The following is a 6,761-nucleotide window of genomic DNA, read 5'->3' as shown; positions in this document are numbered from 1 at the left end:
ATCATGGCTTTCAGGTAGTCCAATAATTTTTAAATTATCTCTCCTGGATCTATTTTCCAGGTCAGTGGTTTTTCCAATGAGATAGTTCACATTGTCTTCCATTTTTTCATTCTTTGGTTCTGTTTTATAATATCTTGATTTCTCATAAAGTCACTAGCTTCCACTTGCTCCAATCTAATTTTTAAGGTATTATTTTCTTCAGTGGTCTTTTGGGTCTCCTTTTCCATTTAGGTAATTCTGCCTTTCAAGGCATTCTTCTCCTCATTGGCTTTTTGGAGCTCTTTTGCCATTTGAGTTAGTCTATTTTTTTAAGGTGTTATTTTCTTCAGTATTTTTTGGTTTCCTTTAGCAAGTCATTGACCTGTTTTTCATGGTTTTCTCACATCACTCTCATTTCTCTTCCCAATTTTTCCTCTACTTACTTGCTTTTCCAAATCCTTTTTGAGCTCTTCCATGGCCTGAGACCAGTTCATGTTTTTCTTGGAGGCTTTTGATGTAGGCTCTTTGACTTTGTTGACTTCTTCTGGCTGTATGTTTTGGTCTTCTTTGTCACCAAAGAAAGATTCCAAAGTCTGAGTCTGAATCTGAGTCTATTTTTGCTGCCTGGCCATGTTCCCAGCCAACTTACTTGACTCTTGAGCTTTTTGTCAGGGTATGACTGCTTGTAGAGTAAAGAGTATTTTGTCCCAAGCTTGAGGGGCTACACTGTTGTTTTCAGAGCTATTTCTACACAGCAAGCTCTGCCACACCAGTGCTACTCCTCCCCCATGAACTGCCAACCCAGACTGAACTCAGATCTAAGCAGTCTCTGCACTCCCGCTCTGATCCGCCACTTAATTCCTCCTGCCAGGTGGGCCTGGGGCGAGAAGCAACTGCAGTTGTAGCTCTGTAAGCAGCCTCGGAGCTGCATCACCTCTGCTGCCCCCCAGGGTGGTGGCCCAATAGCGAACTCCTTTCACTCTGTCCCAGCAGCTTTTCCCACTACCTTTTTCTGTTGTCTTTGGCATTTGTGGGTTGAGAAGTCTGGCAACTGCCACAACTCACTGATTCAGGGTGCTAGGGCCTGTTCTTCCCGGCTCCTGGTCTGGTTGGTCCAGGTGCAGCTCATGCTGGGCTCTGCTCCACTCCACTCCCTGTTCCATGAGATAGACCTTACACTGCAAACATCCAGGCTGCCCTGGGCTGGATCCTTGCTTCCCTCTGCTATTTCGTGTATTCTGCAGTTCTAGAATTTGTTCAGAGGCATTTTTATGGGTGTTTAGAGGGACCTGGAGGGGAGCTCATGCAAGTCCCTGCTTTCCAGCTGCCATCTTGGCTCCCTCTCAGAACACAGCCTTTTAAAGGTCTCTTAGTAAGCAGTCATTCTGGATAAGTTTCTCTTAACTTAACAAAAGCTGGTCTTTGGATAAAAGATGCATTATCTGTGATAGAGACTGTACTCAAAGTGTTTCCAACATGGTAGGAATTGTCAGAACTTGTCCTCCCCTTACAATGCTTTAGAAGACGTAAGGCATCTCCATGTTAGGCTGAGGTACCACAATAGGAAATGCAGAAATATGTTTCTACAAATCAGGCTCTGAGCATGATGAGAGATACCCAGGGACATAGAAAGCAGGCAAGGCATTGGGAGCATGAGAGATCTTTCATCTGAGAATTACCCAGGGTGGTCATAAACCTTCAAGTTTGTCAGAAAGCCCCAGAGAAGGAACCTTGGAAGCCCTAGGGAGCAGCAGTGAGCAGCAACCATTATCCTGTCCCAGTGCTCAGATATGGAAAACCCAGACCTAGGGGCTTTGAGGTCCGTAGCACTCTCTATAGGTATTGAGATTCCAGAAAGGGGCTCAAAGATCCAGGGTGTGGGGCTCATCATGGGAAATGGAGGTCAGCACAAAAACTCAAGAGAACTAGGATGAGACTAATCTGTTTGACCCAAAAGTGCAGTAGGGGGCATAGCCTGGACTTGGCACAAAGTCCCAATTCAGGAACTAAAGCTGAGATGCTGACCAGTACAAAAAAAATTATTGTAGATCTAGAGATCCTCCAGAAGTATGAGCAAGTAACCCTATAATACTACAAGCAGAGAATCAAATTTAAAAAAAAAAGAATTTTCTGCAAGAACTATATGAATACCTAGAGGAAATGAAGCAAGATATTAAAAAGAATACTAATAACAGCTAGCATTTAAGCTATATTCAAGATTTACAAAGCCTTATACAAATATTATCACTTAATTCTCACTCAGTCACAAGACAGTGACTATTAGATAGGACTATTATTATCCCCATTTTACAGATGAAGAAACTGAGGCAGACAGAAGGTGAGTGATTTGCCCAAAATCACATCTAGGAATTGTATGAGGCTGAATTTGAACTCAGGTCTTCCTGACTCCTAGTCCAGGACTCTGCCCACTGTGTCAACTAGCTGCCTAAAATAAAATGAAATAAAAATTCTGGAAGAAAGAATGAGGAGAATAAGTAGCTTAGAAGAGAAAATGGTAAACTTTACCCAAGTAATGTAGTTCCTAGAAATTAGAATAGACCAAACATACCAATAGTTCCATGAGATAGTTAAGAAATATTAGGACAAAATCAAATTCAAAAGCCTGAAAAAAAGAAGAAAAAATGTAAGATTGATATAAAAAAACAATAAAATTGGAAAACAGGTGACAGGGAAAATTTAAGAAACATCGAACTCCCTGAAAACCATTTTTAAAAAACTGTATACCATATTCAAGAAATCATAAAAACTGCCTAGATCTATTGGAACCAGAGGACAAAGTAAAGCTACAAGAACAACAATGTAAAAAGAGTTCACCAATAATCTTTTGGGGGGAAAAAAAAGAGAAAAAGTCCCAGTATTATCTGAGCCAAAAAAACCAGTTCCTGTATCAAAATAAAAATACTGCAAGCATCCAAAAAGAAGCTATTGAAGCACCAAGGAACCATAGTCAGGATCATATAAGAGTTGGCAGCTTTACACATAAATAAAAAGAGATCTTGGAATATTGCAAAAGGCAAAAGCTAAAGATTTACAATCAAGACTAACATACCCTACAAAGCTGAGTATAAACCTACAGGGGGGAAATGGATTTTTAAAGAATTAGAGGACTTTTAAGCATTATATATGAAAACCCAGAGCTGAGTAAGAACTTGAAATATGAACACAAGAGTCAAGGTAACCCAGGAAAGGTAAATTTATTTTGAACATTTGGAAGGAGCTGTATGATGACCTGGACCTGGTGTTAATGTTTTAATAGGGGGTGAAGTACCCAGTGTCCTTTGAGAACCTTAATGTCTTCAAAGGCTATTGAGGGAGTTGAATAAGTAAAACAGAGGTACTGGGGGTGGATTTGTTTCAATCTGAGGTTTCACCAAAACAAAAGGTCTAAAGGGACAATGACAGAGACAAGGAAATATGAGGGTGAGGATCTTTTGTGTAAATGAAGAATTGCACACCTTGGAAGTGGTCTGAGGCTTTGAAAAGCTCAGTTGAATTTTTTTTTAAAAGCCGGCAGAAATAATGCTTCTTCAGAACACAGACTACCTCACTAACTTTGTCCCCAGCCACTCATTTACATAAAACCCAACAGGAGTCTGGAGAATTTAAGTGGGATGGTCCCCATAAGCCAGAGAGGAGTCCCATACTAAGGGAACCCAACTTTGGATCAAGGAATTTTCAGACAGCACAAAGTATATCTCCCCCTACCTCTTGCCTGGGAAGTTACAAATGCCAACACCCAAGACCTTGACTTCTAAAATAAATATACACAGGACACAAATCTGCCAGTAACAATTCTTAACATTAACTATTTAACATTAATTTAAATCTAAGCATTTATTACAGAGAGAGAGAGAGAGAGAGAGAAGTCCAAAGTGGAAGAGTCCTTCCTTGCCCCTTGTAGTAGCAATTAGATTTGAAGATCTTTCCCACCCATTAACAGCCCATGTGACCTGCTTATATCACAGGAAGCCTAATACGCATGTGGTGGGAGGAGTTTCCTAACAGGAAAAGGAAGTTATGTCACTTGTGATTGTTAGAACCGAACAGACTGACTTAGCTGTACTGTGAGTTTGTTTTGGGGAAGACCCCAGCAGGGGGTTGGAGAGGTTTTGGGATGGCCAGGCTCCAGGTTGTGATATTGTATGTGGAATGTTTTACTGCTGTGCTAGACTGGATAAATGGCTTGTGGGATATGGTTCTCTGGTGTCTGAATAAATGGTTTACTTCTTTTACCTTCCATGTGGAGAGTCTCGTGTACTTTGTGATACAGAACCACATAGGCATTTTGACAATTATCATCTACACTGTTATTACTGCCTTACTGTTTCACCCCTACATATGTCTTTACCACAAGACAATTTGAGGAAACATTTATAGGACTCTCAAACAAGGAAAAAATTCACAATATGCTAAAATACAGTTTAGGGTTTCCTGTTCAACAGGAAATCACAACATCACAAAACTTACGTGAAAACCGGGTTTATTAGAAGAGAAATTAACATACGTGTGGAACCCAAAGAGTTCACAATTCATATAGAAGTTTGCATATTTACAAGAGCAGGACAAAGGAAGAAGGAGACACCAGGAAGGGGGTTGGCATGGGAGGGAAGAGGTGCAGTAAAGGTAGGAAAGGGACAAAATCCCTCCCAAAGGAGAGGAGCAAGGCAATGGCAAAAGCCCCGTTATCTTCCCTTGGGAACCACTAGACTATGAAGACAGGAGGGTCCACTTATCTACAAAGGACTCCAACTTCACAAGCATTATCCCAGCCTGGCACAGACTGGCTGGCACCTGTCTTGCCTCCCAACGACATACAGAGAATCCAGCTTCAAGTATAAACAACACATTTTGTCAGTTGGGGGATAGGTTTTGTCCTTGACACATTCAGGGTCTCCTGTATGCTCTGGGATTAGTGTTTTTGGAAAATAGGGCAACTCAAAAAGACAAGTTCAGGGGACCCCTTAATAACCCTTAACACATTCTACTCCAATAGAAGAATAGTCACTTAATCTTCTAAAAAAAACTGGGTCTTTAAATGACTACCTCCCCAAGAATGGAAAAAGCCTTCCTCTCTGTGATCAATACTCCAATCTAGAGGTTAGCAAACACTGTGGAGAGCTAAAAATGGATTTATATTTTTAAATATAAATAAAACCTTATTTAAAATGTAAAAATAGTCATAAGTCAAGGATGGTACAAAAAGGCCAAGGGCAAGATTTGCTATGCCCTGAACCCTTCTTAATGGGAAAGAAAGTACTGTAGGAGGATCATAACAGCAACTCCTTTAGGGGATGGAGAAGGCAACATCTTAACAAGAAAGGAGCTATTTTTTTTCTCATTTTGGCCACCACTCAACACATTTTTCCCTGGCCTTTTGTATTTGTCCTTAAAAGTTCTATACATGATTACAGACACACGGTATCTGTAAGGACTAACTCTGATAGACTTGGCTCCTCTCATCAATGCACGGTTCAAAGACAGCCCCAAAAGACTCATGATGGAAAAAGCTATGCACATTCAGAGAAGGAATTATGGAGTCTGAATACAGATGGAAGTAAACTATTTGCTCTCTCTCTTTTTTTCCTCCTTTTTGGTTTCATTTCTCTGTTCTCATGATTCATTCCGTTGGTTATAATTCTTCTTTACAACTGGACTATTGTGTAAACAAGTTCAATGTGAAGGTAAATATAGAACCTACCTTCATTTACATGCTGTCTTGGGGGGAGAGGGGAGGAGAGGGAGGGAGAGAAATTTTGGAACCCAAAAACGTGTGGAACTGAATGCTGTAAACTAAAAATAAAAATATATTTTTTAAAAAGTTCTATACAATTTTCCTAAAAAGGAAAAGTCTGGAAAGATTGGAGAAATATTTATTTCTTAATATTTTTAGTTGAACTAAAAAGAATGCTTTTAATATACCTCTACAGAGGTTAGATGAAAGCTTGGTAAATGTTTCTATTCAATAACTTTGTCATCCAAAGCAAAACAACCACAGCCGCTCACTCTCAAACACTAATTTTCAACCTGCCGCTCCCTGGAATTAGAATGTTATTTGCCAGCTCAGACTCCAAATTCTCTAAGGCCTTGCCCACAGCAAGTGAGCTCAAAGTATTTGATGAACTGAATTATTGAATAACATGATATTGAGTTGGTTTTTCCTCTTTAACATCACCTTTTCTACTGCATTTCAGGTTCTTTTGCTCCATCCACCCGCTTGTACCTTTCCCATTCCTACATGAGTGGCTAAACTCCACATCTGTATCTCTGATCATGGCATTTTCCCCAAATAGGATGCCTCTTCCAGTCCTTTTCCAAAATCTTCATCTACTTCAAATCAATCTTCTCAGATGAGCCCTACCCTTCTAGAACTGCTCCCTTACATTCCTTTTACATGTTACATCCATTACATCGCATCCCTCTACTCTTTCTCGATTCACTTTGTACTATAGCTTTTAAAACTTTCTTTGTAAGTTGGAAGTAGTATATTTTATGTGTATCCATATATGTATTTCATGGTCATAGAATCTTAGGACTGGAACATGCTTTGGAGATCATGTAGTTTGATCTTTCCTGCCACCAGTCTCCCATGGTTTTTTTCTTGGTTATTTCCCACACGTTAATAAGATTTTGTGGTTTTGTTACTTGTCTATATGCAAAAAAAACTAAACCTAATGTGATGTTTCATTCAGTTTATATTCACACTTTTGCAACACTGTTGGTATTCAGCAAGAGTTTTTAAAAGTTAGTCAATACACACTTAC

This window comes from Trichosurus vulpecula, chromosome 5, assembly GCF_011100635.1.
Source record: "Trichosurus vulpecula isolate mTriVul1 chromosome 5, mTriVul1.pri, whole genome shotgun sequence".
Taxonomy (NCBI): Eukaryota; Metazoa; Chordata; class Mammalia; order Diprotodontia; family Phalangeridae; genus Trichosurus; species Trichosurus vulpecula.
The sequence above is the reverse complement of the archived record's forward strand: the minus strand, read 5'-3'. Positions refer to the sequence as shown.